This window comes from Plectropomus leopardus, chromosome 21, assembly GCF_026936395.1.
Source record: "Plectropomus leopardus strain MGB_pleo_1.0 chromosome 21, ASM2693639v1, whole genome shotgun sequence".
NCBI classification, from domain to species: Eukaryota; Metazoa; Chordata; class Actinopteri; order Perciformes; family Serranidae; genus Plectropomus; species Plectropomus leopardus.
Genome location: NC_142196.1, coordinates 21,822,879 through 21,838,041, shown reverse-complemented (window position 1 = coordinate 21,838,041; position 15,163 = coordinate 21,822,879). Strand labels below are relative to the sequence as shown.

At 38.7% G+C, this 15,163-nt stretch overlaps 1 long non-coding RNA gene across 1 annotated transcript; it reads left to right on the top strand.

Moving 5' to 3' along the window:
• The first annotated feature begins 9,749 nt into the window (after window positions 1–9,749).
• Window positions 9,750–13,301, top strand: LOC148186066 (uncharacterized). The gene is made up of 3 exons (XR_015775279.1): window positions 9,750–9,814; window positions 11,518–11,694; window positions 13,133–13,301. It is a non-coding gene; the product is annotated as an uncharacterized LOC148186066 (long non-coding RNA).
• Window positions 13,302–15,163: the final 1,862 nt, after the last annotated feature.

Genomic DNA, 15,163 nt, shown 5'->3' with positions numbered 1-15,163 from the left:
TTGCATTCACCTAACGCATGATGAATTCACAGTGACAGTTGAGCCAAATAACATCATGAAAGAATCGAGAGCATGAATAATAACAAACTGAATCAAATATTAAATTCATTCAAAGAGGGGATAACACTGGCAGTGACAGCGTAATCAATCCACATTTTGGCGCGATCTATTATGTAACAGCTCAGACAAAAGAACACAAATGAAGAAGGAAGTCGATTTCTCCGAGACCCATCTCCCTCTCTGTCCTCACTCATTCCTTAATGTTTCCCACCTCTTTTCTGTTCCTCCTCCGCCAGATCACTTCCAGTCCATTTTCAACTTCAGTATATTACACTTTTGTGTGATAACATGCGGTAGTTTCACATTTCAGAGTTATTTGTGGTGGGTTATGTGTGCTCCCGCCGCAGTAGAGAGGCTGCCTGCTCAATTTCTCTCCTCGTGACAGATTTCATCCTCTTCGTATCCATCTTTCTTACCAGCTTGGGCCACATTGCTTCTGAAATAGGAAGGAAAGGTCAGAGCGTTAATGCACAAAGTGACAGTAGATACATCACCTAAATCTATGGTGACTTTTGGCAATACATCCCACACATGGACACCTGATTTTCATTGGGAGGAAACAGGAGTGATGAGAGAAATGCAGAGAAATGTGTGGTTTTCAATAAGGAGATGAACAGTGTTATTCTTTGTAATATTAAAAACAAAGTATCCATTTGGCATTAAAGCAGTCTTATTTTTACAATTTGTAAAACAGTTGTCAACCAATGCATTTTATAATGGAAACATATCTCAAGACTGTGAATTTGGACCATTAGGAGACTCCACTTTACTCTTATAAATTTGCATTTTAGCTTTTACTCATTTTCCCAGTTGCAAATACAGCCACGTCACCACGGATACTTTTCATTTTTGTCCTTTTTAATGGACATTTCCAGCATGCTGAAAGTGTTTTTTTTCTCCCACATTTGGTGCACCCTGATACTGATTTGCAGACTGCTTTCCAGCACTTACGACTTCCTCACAGTAAGTAAGAGGGCAACAATTTTATACCATCATGCTTTATTCTACATTTGTCCTGCACATTACAGCTAATGAAAGCATCCCGCTTTTGATTTGTCGGTTGGCTTCACTGGGTTGAGACTGACAGTGGAATATTTATCTCGGAGCCAAAAAATGTGGGAAATCAGGGAGGCAGAAAGTGGAAGTAAGATGCCTTTGGCTCTCGCTGAGCTCCCAAGTGTGCACATTAATTTGAAACAGAGTTTTTCAGAAACGTTCAAATGTATAGTCTGATACTGGCTCGCTGCTGGAGCTTTTTGCAAAATGTGATTGATGGCGGTTCTTGTTGTTTACTGTGCCGTCTTGGCGTCACTGAGAGGGAATGAGTCTGAAAAGCAACCCTGGCTATCATAGACAAACTGACCTGAATATGCTGAAACAGGAGGATGCAAATATCAATAAAATTAAGGACTAGGATGAAAAATAAGATGAGATCAAATATGACAGAACTTTTTTTCATACCAAAGGAAATGTTTGTGCACAAGATATAGCAGTATAAAAATATAAAGTCTGAAGCTGAATTGACTCATTTTTCAATCCTTGCTTTGCTCTCATGCACTGCTCCTACATTTTCCTATGAAAAGTAATGCACCAAATTTCATACATATCTTACATGATCTTGAGCCAGTAATTTGTATATAACCCACGTATTTGGAAAGATTGCGATCACGTGACCAACTTGCTGATGGGAGTAAAGAAGAAAGTGGTCCCATTAGGTGGCAGGCTATGGCAGTAGATGGGTCAAAAAACACAGGACTGTCCCCAGGAGACCAATGTTGATCATCAGTGGCGATCTGACCGGTGTTGGTGGAACTGTGTGAACTTTAAATGAATTTTTGAGTCATTTTAAGGTACTTCATCACCATGTCTCTTTTCCTGTTGCTAACATATAGATGCTTGAACCTAACTTCAATAATTTTTCATTACGTACATAACTTTACGTCAAGTACGTAACATCATTCAAGAGGTGGCAATTCATAGAATATCATATGAACTGTTGAATGAGGATTGGTTGCCCTCAGCTCAATAGAGCATTTTAGCTGCGTTCAGCTCACTGTTTTGTTTTTTAAAAACTGATTAATGAAGGTTTAAATACAGTAGGTCATGTTTACAGCCATACAATGGTGATGGTGCAAGCATGAATGGAAATGCAAAGAACCGTTGGTTAGTTAGGTGCATCTAGGTTGCTATGTTTGAAAATCTAAAAAAAAAAGTTAAATTATACAGTTGAAAGCTTCGGAAAAACCTAGTGAGTGGACCTTTTAGATAAGTTAGAAACTACCATTTCCAAGCTCAGCAGGCAACCCAATTACCAGAATAAATGTTGATATTGTATGTCTCTGCAAACCAAGGACACATTATACTTGTTCATTGTTATGAGGTGGATATGCTGAAAAAAGACATGTTGTTAGATTTAGGCACAAAAAACACTTGGTTATTGTTCTGAAAATATGCTTTAGCTTAACATCCCCATTTTTGGTGGCTACAAAGTCGCTGGAAAAGCAGGGATGTCTCTGTAAAAAAAAAAAACTTCAATGACTTGGTTTCAAACTGTGGCCTGCAGCGCCATCCATCATCCCCCTCCTCTTCCCTTTATAAACATTGATATGGTTCGTATAAAACACGTAAATGTGATGTATGTGTAGTTTGCAGAAAAGTACAATGCCCTTTTTATAGCAACTGAGCTGCAGTAGTATAAAATAAGTGGAACAATCACTGTAAGTCAGTAAACACATCAAACATGTTTTGAGAAATGGGAAAATGAATGAATGAACAAAGGAATGGTAAATGAAGTAAACATACAATAATGTTAGATTTTTTTATGTAACAGAAGAGGTGAAGACATTATCTCTGTGGTTTCACAGACCACATTATTGTTTCTTCTTGCCTCTCTTTTTACTTTAAGAAAACTAGGCTGATTTGAATGTTATTTTTATGATCATTAGGATTTCCCTCCCTCACAAATTCAGTTAAATTTCCTGTTGATTGCAGGCTGTTGGATCCATTAGTAAGGAGGCTTTTTTTCACACCCTCTGTCTCTCTCTATCACTCTTTGTCCTTGTGGGTGATTAGAATGCACCCTGGTTGTCTGTCTGGTTGCTCATTAATCACACAGCGAGAGACTGGGCCGAACACTAAATATACAGTTTGTCCTCATCTCAGCACTCCACACAAAGTGCTATTACAGCAGAAAACCACACAGGGTCATAAATGACTCATAAGCAGAGCTACGGGTTGCCTAGCCCTTGTTATAGTAACCCAACCAGTACAAAAGGTAGAGGGAGACTCCCCAGCATTTATGTAAAATCTCACACCCATTAAAAACTAAACATTTGACAGCAGTTATTATTATTCCATGTACAATACAAGGCTTGCTGGAAAAAAGGTTCTCACCCGGAATAGCTAACTAACTCCAAAACTTTAAATGAATGTAACATATAGAAAAAATTTTGATATTTTCCTTGTTTTAAAGATGCATATCTGGATGCTATCTCCGTCTCTGCCTGGAGCCGACAGTAAATCTCCCAGCAGTCTTGGAAATAAGAATCAAGAGAGTATTTGAGCAGATGCCCAAGATGCACCACAAAAACCTTGCCATCAAACACCTTGATCATAATTTAGTTACTTCCAGAAGATTAAGGCTTTAATGGATTTCACGTAATTTCGTTGTAACATCCGATTCTGCTTTTTAGTATCATGTAGACGTGACAGGTAATGTCCATCCGCATTCTTCCCTGAGGCCACCCATTGGTGTATAACCAAGAAATCACAGTTAAAGTGGCGGTATTTGGCGATTTCAGAATGAGAACAGGCTAAAAACTGTCTGCATCAATCTAAAGTTAAACCTTGAGCACGATAATAATCCTTTTAAAGCCACAGGTAACAAAGGATGCAAATTAAGGACATTCTGTTTCATGGAAACAAAAGAGCAGCTTCAGTAATAAGGGCAGACAGCGTCCACTCCTCACCTCACTGGTACCAATAATTTACGACAGTTTCAAAGACGAAGGAGGATATTTGTGATTCAGAAGAGATCGTTCATCAGTCAACAGACTGCCAACACGCACCACAACTTCAAATAAATTGGCAACACGCCTGATGTAGTTAGCTAAAAAACGAGTCAAATCAGGTCAGAAGTTGCTCCAAAAAGAAACTTATTTTACCGAGTGACATCTTGTGACTTCAAGGATATAATTAAAAAGGAGAACAAGGACACTCTAATAGGGATAATAGGGACGGCTTTTAATATTCTCCTTTCTCTAATTATTTTGCTTCAGATGGGCCTCCGAATTCAAAGACCAACCTTAGGGCAGTCATTTACCTGCGACCTAAACTCATGAGCCATTATTGCTGCATGATTCACAGGCAAACATAATGAGGTTGGAGCTTCCCTAATGGAAAACAAACACTCTTTTTCATATTGTTTTCTGTCTAAGGCCTTAGTAGCTATGTTTGTGAATGTGCTGCTTCTTCTCTCTCTGACCCAAGAAAATATAATATGTCCTCCCAACACCAATTATCTCTTGAATAAATAAATACATCAACAAAAACAGCAGGTGCGAGCCTTAACTTGATGAGTCTTCAAGATTCATCCTTGTCTCTCGGGAAAAGGGATGAGACTCATTTCCACTGGGAGAACTGGGAAATGTGGCCCTCAAAGGAGCACTTCAGTGATTTTACACGTTAAACTCAATTTTCTAATCATCGAGAATACTACACAGTAAGTGAAAGAGTTGTCTAATAGCTTATGCCTGTTTATTGAATATGAGAAAATGGCTCATGTGACTTGAGATCAGCTGAGACATTAAAAAACTGAGCAGAGATCCTGTGCCACAGCTTAAGATATGGGTGTTTATCAGGATGTGGGTTTATGAAAAGATCGTGTTGAATCATGAGAAGTGTAGGATCCTTGGTTTCTGTAAGTAAAAGTCCAAATATCTCAGCCTCTGCTGCAATGATCTTCACCATTGTTTTTTTTGCATCTATCTTGTAGGTCTCTATATTTCAGTATGTTTTGATATTTCAGGTTTTCTTTTTAAAGTCAGTTTTTACTTGGTCATTTTGGAATACTCTCTGAATGCATCGGCTATATATAGCTTATATAGGCTACTGGATGCAACCATGACTCTATTTTCCCATGTTTTTGTATCTAAGCTACTATTGGAAACAGGCTGCAGTGAAATTGTCTAAGACAGTGTTTGTCCAATGAAAGTGCTAAAGTCTGTTTGATGTTGTTATTTATAGGTCTTGCTTTCTTTGCATTGTCATTATCTACCGTATGTACATATGTCACTATCGCTTATAGTGTTTTTAAAATTTGTGTAATCTTTTCCAGTCTTTAAATTGCATGTTTGTCTTTTTGGTTTTTTGTTGTTGCTTTTGTTTTGTCTTGTTTTGTGTTCCTCTTGCTTTTGTGTTAAAAGATGTCTTTTAAACTGTATGCCCCTTTTCTGTTTTTTGTTTTTTTGCTTTGTTGTTTTTAGGAAGCTTTGTGTAATCTTGGCTAAGGGACTACAGATGAAAAATAGCCTCCTGACTAATTCTGGCATTTTTATACCTTGTGCGTCAACTCAAGTGTGAACCCATCGTGACTTTTGGACTCCACCCACTGGTTTGTGGACCGCCATTTTGAAGCCTCAAGTTTGGTGATTTGGTCAGCGCCACTTCGGTATTTTTGCAACCAGCAGCAATTGGAAGTTACCCTATTTGGACGAGAGGGTGGATATATATATATATGTACATATATAATATATCCACCCCACCCAACAAGATTTTAGAATGATATGCAAGCCGAATCTCAATACACCCCTTGGCACTGCCTCTTCGCTCTTACCCTTCGTTTTGCACATTCATGTCAAGGGGGTAGGGTGTCCCGGTTCTTCCCGAAATAGAAGGGTGGGGCAAAGTGAAAGGACTGTATGATCCTCCGAAGTAATGTTTTCAGAGACAATTCAAGCCGAGTGCTTTAAGAAATCATCTACAAGATGACTGCAAGCAAAAAAGGAAATCCATAAGTGTATTTTCTCCGTTAATTAACGTTAAAAACTTTGATGACCATTGCAGTATCTTAGTTTTATGACATTCCAATGTATAATAGTCCTTTTCTTTATAACACACATAACAAAAGAAATTGCTAGTATGCTGGTATATCGGTAGCTAACTAACTAGCAAGCTAATGTTATATTGTTATGGTGCTGATTTGTGTATAAAAATCACGCATATTGACAATTTTCCATGTCTATGAATTATTCTGCTATGCAGGCAATTCTAATTTTCTTATAACAGCAAGAACCTCCTTAGGTTTCTACAAATTTAATACTTATGCAACATCATAAAATATTGCTGCCAGTTTTGACTTTAGATCAGTTTTATTTTCGAATAATTACCAGATTGCTTTTTGTGTTTGAATGTATAAAATATATATTATTATATAAAAACCATAAGCAGTATGCATTTAAATCCCCCCTAACAGCTTGATGGTTTACTCCCCAGTGTCAGTCATCATTATTGTTGTTTTTCATAATTTCATAAATAACCACCTGCAAACTGTTTTATTTCTTCATCCTGATGGCTTCTAGAGTCTGTGGGGGTGAGTTTTCCCTCCAGGTAAATATGCCTCCTGGGTGTGAGGTGGTATGTTTCTCTCTGACAGGTTGTTTGCTCAGGAAGATGTCAGCCGTTCATCTGCAGCAGATTCGCTTTGAAATAACACTTAAAACTCAACATGGGAACAGTGTGTTTCTGCAGGAGCTGCTGGAGAAACAAGCTGCAGAACAAGATGTACTGTACACTTACTGTATGAGTATCTGCTGCACCTTCCAGTGCAGTGTCAAGCTTTGACAATACTGCAAACAGAACTGCTGAGCACTGAGTGTGCAGCATTTGGGCAAGGCTTAATCTACCGAGCGAGCAATGAATCATAAACAAGATGTCTTATTGACTTATCGACCTTTACACACGTCAAAGTGGTTGCCTGTTTTGTATCCCCCCCCACGCCATTTCAATTTGAGGCACAATAATTCTCTGGATTGCAACTCTCACATTTCACGCTTGATTTGATATTTCTCTCCACATTTATGGAAAAGCAGTTGTGTTGCTTACGCAATTCACGTTAATGGCTCTGCAGATTGTTTTTGCTATGGCTTGGACAGCCATTATGTGTGGGAAGTTGCTTTATAAAAACACTTGTACCCTTTGTCACAGATCATCTAGCTTTATATCACCTTGAAGATGTGAGATACACGGTTGAAAGCAGGGGATTTACTAATAACTACACTACACTGTCCACTCTGCACACATTATTTACCTCAATCCCTTAAAAAACATGGCATTACATAGCGATGAAAGCTCACAAAATCATAAAAATATGATTATATTGTCTTGTCTAGAGGATGATGAGATGATGAAGTAACTCACTTAAAAATAATGTAGAAAATCATCAAGGAAAAGAGCTTTTTACAATCACTCCAAGAGAACAAAAAATGCAAAATTATTTGGCGGGGGAAACGGTCTCCACAATTGTGATAAATCAAAGACAAAGCATGCCAAAATATGAGTCCAGCTCTTTTCTTGAGTTGGCAACAAGCAGCAGTGCTGTTGAAACACATAAATAATTAAGCTGGAATATGTAACTTTTGAAAGAGTAAACAGCACAATTTGCCTCTCAAAAATCAAAAGTTAAAGGTCCGGTGTGTAGGATTTAGGGCATCTATTGGCCAAAATGGTATGGTATCATAACTTACATGAATAGCTTCATACTATATGAAAAATTCCCAACTTTTAATTAGTTTTTAATCACCTAACAATATAAGGTGTTACCCTTCTGCGATTACATTGTCTGTTACCAGGAATGAGTCATAAAACATGGAAATATGTTCAGCACCTCCGGTTCCCTCGTCTCAAAAATCAATGTTTTAATTAATGGGTTTTTGGTTAGAGGCCTGAAATAAAGTCTGTGGTTAACACTAATTTAAGAAACTTTCTGCTTAGTTTGGTTTTAATTTGTTATTTGATGCTGTAAAAATGGGGTGTGATGTCATGATTGACAGCCGCGAGTGCAGTAACAAGTACTTGAATAACCCGTTTATGAGGTTTATCCTATAACCGTATTCAGGATATGATGTGTACATGACCACAGAGAAATCAGGTTATTCATATTCTTACGAACGGAATATGGTGTTTACATTCTCAAACACATAAAGGGGATACTCCAAAAACCCCATCATTAACAGATTAGTCATGTCAGTGTCAGTGGTGCGACAGAAATTGGGAACATTTTGGCTTCATTTTTGTGGAATCGAATAAGCTGAGATGTGTCGTCCAAGTTCTAATTTAATTGAAACAGGGATAAAAAAAAATGCTGCAAATAAAACCATCTCACAGCTCAACAAGCCCGTTCTCCGTGTTAATATTCTTCACCTGCTCTCGTAAAGTGCAAACAGCTCTCATCCCAAACATAAAACAACTATGTCCACGCTGCAGAAGTGTTTGTCTGTTTGAATCTCAGCGCAGTCAAACTTTTTGAACAAACGCCTCCTCTAACAGCTCTCAGCTCTGATGTGCCCTTCGAAAACAAGTCTGAGTGTGAAGACAGTCGGCGCAGATTGGCAGGGCCAGATTTCACTTTCATAATGACTTACTAGAGCCTGACCTTACATGTCAAAGGTAAGGTGTGGTGTGAAGCTGAGCATGACATTTATGGGTCATATCTGCTGTAAATGATCGGAGCGCCCTTTGTCTACATGGTCGGAGTTAATGGGGATGTCAGGGAGAAGGTGAGGCCACGTCTCACAGCTGAGGAGAGGAAACAAAAAGAGGGATATGTGGCAAAGAAATACATTTGTGTGGGTAATTTGCAACTTGGACATGACTATTGACAGAAATTGACACGGAGATCAAATACGTGACATTTTCGTTATGTGATTGGCCGTCCCTGCCACCGTGTGTGACAACAACACAATAAAGGTCAGCGCAGCGTAACCTTTGGACAGAGTGTCACCTTGCTGCTGAGCACACAGACCCGACACAGCAGCGGGATGCAAAAGCTGCCCTTTAAACACTCCATCACGATTGATCAGCTCTGAAGCCTTTCCTCTCCTCATTCAGAGAATATTAGGTAAATCACTATCTCTGAAATTACACAGTTTCATGCAGACGCTTTAAAAAGAAACCAGTCATTAAGGGAGATTAACACCCTGTAATGTCGAGTTAATGCTTGGTATTCTACCTTAAATAATATGCAGCAGGCGTAATTACTGACACCACGAAAGTTTTTGCTGTGCATGCATGTGGAAGAATGCATTGTTTCACCGCCACTACTTTTAGAGTTCACATTTTAATTAACTTTGAACGCAGCCTGGGAGGAAATTGCTCAGAAAGAAACAAAAAAAAATGTAAACAAAACATTATCTAAAAAAAAAAAATGTCAGCTTCGTGCATTTTCTTTCTCTTTCGTGTTTCACTCGCACACAAAGAAAACAGGGTTTGACCAGTGGCCATTAAACAGCCATTAGTTCAGCTGACTCACCTCTTCAAGGAGCAGCGTGGCCCAAGGCACGGCGACGCGCCGCAGGTCACATTATGGTTCAGTTACTGCAAAATCTCAAAGGTTAATTCAAAGTCAGCACATTAGTTCTTCAATAAATCATCCTTAACTCCTAATTATTTTTCCACTGTCCACAGAGCGCACAGAGAGCCTCATCCTGTCCTCAAGCCACCTTGGAATACAGTAATGAGTTAACAAGCTCGAGTCCAGGTAAGTCTCTGATTAGCCAGATATGATAAGCTTGTGGATGGATCATGGTGGAAATTGGCTGTCGTCCATTTTCAACAAGAGCCAGCAGCTAAAGAAGTTGAAGAAAGCCCCCCTCCCCCCTCCACACACACACACACACACAAACACACACACACGTACAGATGAGAATAAAATTGAGTCTGTCATCTCTTCTTGTCAAACATCACTATTAATAGTCATATGTCCATATTTATTGGCTTTGGTTCAAGGCTGAAAGATGTGCACTGGTCAGAACTTTAAGTTTTTCTCCTTTTATGAAACTGATGGACTGCGATGCTTCTGATTTCCTCTCCAGTCCTTTAGCACCACAGTGTGCCTCAACTGGGCAGTGCAGTTAGAGTGTGTTAGTGAATGCACTGTGTGTTAATGTTAAGTGTGTGTGGCATTTTGCTGATGCTCATGTTTTTCAGAGGCTTAAGGTTAGGCACATAGTTAGTGATTTAATCTAGACAATTTAAGGCCTTTTATAAGTAGATTGATACAAATGTGTGTGCTTGTGTGTGATGTTTTTGTTTAGCTTTTTTGTTTTTTCTCTTCTTTGAGAATTTTCCTGTCAGTGTGGTTGTGGTGTGCCCCACATTTATCCCCATCCTAAATTCATCCTATCTGCATTTGCTATTTTAATCCTGTCTGGCATTTCTTAAATTGCTATTTATTATTAAAGATAGAGTATGCAGGATTCTCCTTAAACACAATGCATGGATACAAAAGTAATCCCTCTCAGCTTTACCTTATGACCCAATAACAGTGCGCTCATAGTTTCTTTAAAGTAAAATGAAAAGGAAAGTAACGGATGGAAGAAAAGCTTTGTTGAGACATGGATTGGTACATTTACCTGAGTGATTTTAACATGTTGTCCTACCATATAAATAAATAAAACAGATGAGTAAATCCCCCCGCAAGTGACTTTTGAAGCCTTTACACATCTTAGAAAAGGCAGATGCTAAGAAGTGGCTAAATGAAACTTCAGAGTTAACACAGCTTTACAGCCCTCCTGCGGTTTGCTTAACATTAGCTTTTTACTTATAGCATTTATGCTTCAAAAAAACAAATTAAAAAAACAACAACTAATCATTTGTGAAGTTTATTGCACCAAAGGTGGCCACTGTTGCCAGGTAGATTAGGACACAGCCCCTGCAGACGAGACCAGGGAAACCCCGCCAGCTAACTGAGTGACAGAGTGACACCTGTTGTCAGTTTTTCCTCATATCTTCTCCTTTTCCTGCTGAAAAGGTATAATAGTATCATAAACATGTGTTTGCCACAGAGTTTATTTTCTACAATAATCCACAATCCAAGGGAAAAAGATAATTGGCGTTTTGTCGAGGGAGCCAGGGCAATTAAAAAACATCTTGTTGTTGGCTGTTAATTCTAAACTAAGCTAACCAACTGGTAGCACTAGCTTCATATTTACCCAATAAACATGAGAGTAGTATCTTATTATCTAACTCTCAAAAGGACCAGCTAGAAAAAAAGTGAATTAATGAGTATATTTCCTTTAGTTGGAACAAGCAGAGACAGAAATGCACTGCATATGTAATGTTTACGACTATAATAAATGCAATTTTAAACTTAAAATCTTCTTTTAAAGGGGTTTAAGAATTAAAATACTGTTTTCTATCTTGGTTTTTCAAGAAAAAATCCTTTTCTTTGTTCCCTGACAGGAAGTCATGACTGGGTAATTGGCAATTAGCTCACCTGCACGCTGCATCTGTGTTTGGTGTGTTTGGCTTTTGAAGACGGCTGTGCTGAAATGTTTGGAGCTTGTTTTCAACTCATTTGACTTTAACTCTCTCCTGGGAAACATTTTGGACCAACATTGGGATAAAAAGGAAAGCGTGGTGAGTTTCACTGGATTTGTTCTTTTGTTTAAATATTACCACAATGGCAAAATAAGGTCTAAAAGCAGGTAAAGCAACGTCCTAATTTAGATGCTGTTGAGACTGGAGGCCCAAAGTCACATCTGTTTTCTCCCTAATTGTGACATCATGACAAACATTTTAGAAATATAGCCAAATTTAAGTGTGCGTCTGTGATCCAACATAGCTCTCCTTTCTCACTCCCGGCCCCGTCTTCTCATCTCCTCTCCAAATTGTAACTCACTGTTGTTTCAATCAATCACACAAAAATATGATGCTGCCAGTCTCCACTGAAGGTGGCGTAAATTTTCAGCAATCCATCATCCACGCCGTATTAATCACAGACTAGCTGCCATCCACGTCCCGAATTAGCTTTGCAGAACAGAACCCCTCTGAGATAATCACTTTTTCATCACTAGCAATGTGTCGGGTGGAAAATTCAGATGTGGATATGACGGGTAAAACAAAGGACAGATGTGTGTGTCTTTGTCCAACTGCATGTACATTATCATTCAGTGGACAATGCTTCTGCCATTTGTGGAAGTATGGTGTGTGCATTAAGGTTTTCATAAATCCATAATTTGGTCGATTAGGAATCCGTTAATGTGTATTTGCATAAAAAATTTCTTTATTTGAATATTTTCTCGTATAAGAATTCAGCATCAAGGAGTCTTGATGTTGTTGAGCTTTAAAATAGTGATTCAGTTTTATGAGAAAGGGCTTAAAGGGTAAATTCACATTTTTTTGAAGTGGGGTTGTATGAGGTACATATCCATAGAAAGTGTATTAAAAACAGTAGATGTTAGTCGGCATGCCCACAGTTTGGTGAAGCCAGCAGGAGTTCGACATTGAGGCCAAAAAAAATCTGCTTTGGATGGGGGCCAGCAACTAAAAGCATTTTAGCTGCCTAAAAAAAGTCCCAGTTTAAGTGTACGCTGAGAGCTTTACCTTAATATCACACTGATTTCTAACTGGAAAATTAAGCTATTAAATCTCTCTTTACAGAGCCAGACTCCATTGAGAAAAACAGTAATTTAAGCTCGCTAAACACAGGAGCTGCTGGGCCACTGCTGCCCTGATTAGTTATTTTATTTGTGTTTTTTTGTGACTTTGGCCTGTAAATACGGTAGTTCAGATTCACCAAAGTAACACAACTAGAAAACAAAACTAGCTGATCGAGGCAGCAGTAAACCATTAGCTCCTGTGTTCAGCAAACTAAAATGACTGTTTTTCTCTGTGGAGTCTGGTGGCTTTAACGGGAGCAATGATGGGGATCTAAAGCAGCTCCCCTGTTGAAATGCGCTCTCTGATAGAAAGATAAAACGGTGAAAATACGGTGTGCACTTAAAGTGTTATTGATGTTTTCAGATGGGACTTTTTTAGTTGGCTAAAATATGTTTTGTTGCTGATCCATCCACAGCAGTACATTGGTCAGCTCCTGTGTCAGACTCCAGCCTGCTTCTCCAAACTGGGGACATACGACACGACTATTGACCCCATACAGCCCCACAACATCTAGCCCTTTAACATTTACTTTTTTTTTGCATTTTTTATCCTATTTGATATTTATCTGTACTAACGAGATTTTACTTGTATCTAGGTTTGAGGAGTGACCAACATTTTGAATTATTCCATCTGGATTGACATCTCTCTGAAGATATACTGCATATTTGGTAAGTTTATCCTCAGTTTCAAGCTTCATAAGCATGTGCTGTGTGTCTGATATTCTCTATGGGGAAACAGTTTGGGGAAGATCATTTCATTTCAACATCATGTGCAAGGAAACAGTTTCTTTTTTTAAAAAAAAAAAAAAAAAAAGCTGATTTTACTCAATAGCAGCACTTTACTTGATAAAGGTGAACATGGCAAAAAAGAAAGGTCTCCTGACATCCAGAAAAATCCATATCAAAGTTGGCATTAAGCCGGAGCATTCAGGATGACTGGTTTATGGTCTCTGCCAAACAGTTTTCCATTAAGGTTAAAGGGTTAAAGTGCTTGAGGATGGAGTCCACTGGGAGCTGTCAGTTATTGGAACATTTTCTTTCTCCCCGACAGTTGCGCCGCTCTGTATCTGTACTCAAGGTTGTGTATTAGTTGTCTGAAACGTGATGTGTGCTGCTATCTCCTCAGCCATGTCTCCCTTGATAAAAGGTCTCAGCAGTGCTAACGTGGCACTTTCTTTAGAGGCGAGGGGTTTTCATGCTACAAATACAGCCCCAAAACATGTCTATTTGCATTATACTGAGTCACTCAAGGAGCTTGTCATTTTGTGAATGGTGTATGAAGTGTCAAGATTTAGCCGCAGTGAAGTCACGGCTGCCTGCTAAGGTCTGCTGGTTTTGAGTGAAACTTACAAGCGAGTACAGTGGCCCATAGTCGCAGCGCTGAATGTAAATCTGCAGCACAGACACAGTATCTGTAGCAGCGAGCGCTCACTGCAGGTTAGTGAGGTAGGTGGTATTTGACATGACACTGCCATCCAGTGGCGTGATCTGTGAAGTCGCCACATCCTCTACTGCTCATTTAAATACCAGTGCAGGGCCAGTTTGAACACATGACTGTTCAGAGTGGGCCTGTGGTTTTGCTGCTTGCAGCTTCCTGCAGAACTGCTCATACAGACAACTTCACTCTGCGCGTCTTTGGGTCCTGAGCAACAGCTATAGATTCATTCTGAAAGATATTTAATCATATTACTATTCTAACTCATCGTACCCCAAAATAACTCACTTAAAAATGTGCAACTCAATAGTTAAGGCCCACTACTTTCTACTTCAGAGGAAAAAACTGTACATTTACTTGGCAGAGACTTGTTATTGAAGATGTTGCAGATTCAGATTTTAGTCACAAAATAAAACAATTAAACCATGATGCAATATTGTTCATTAAACCAGTGGTTCCCAGTCTTTTCTTCAACCCTTTGAAATCAGAGCAAATTGGCTTGTTTATATATATAAATATTTTAAATGGGGAAATGGCAATAAGCAACTTAACAATAATGCAATAGACTATCCAGTATTATAGAATTTAATGCTCCACCATGAACTGACATTAATTAAATGTATTAATTCAATATATATGTAAATTGTTCTGGTAATGCTTCTCTTTCACTTTGCAAAAAATAGTAAAGTAAAAAAGGAGTTCAACTGTGCTGTACTAATAGTTTCACTTGAATTAGTTAAGCTTTAAAAAAGGTTTCAGTACTTCTTCCACTGCCCAAGCCAACAACCTTCCCCCCACATCACTAAATCCACCCCTATAAAAAAAACTGGTCACAGGTACTTGCGGTCAGAAAAACAGTGAAATAACTTAGCTCTTAATTTCCAAATAGGCTTATTAGTCGCTTGCTTTAACATAACCAGCGGGTTTGTAAAGTAGAGCATGAAGCAGAAGTATTTTGCCAGCAGTTACGTTGTTGGTGCTATTGTAATAAGTAATTAAACGGACAATGATA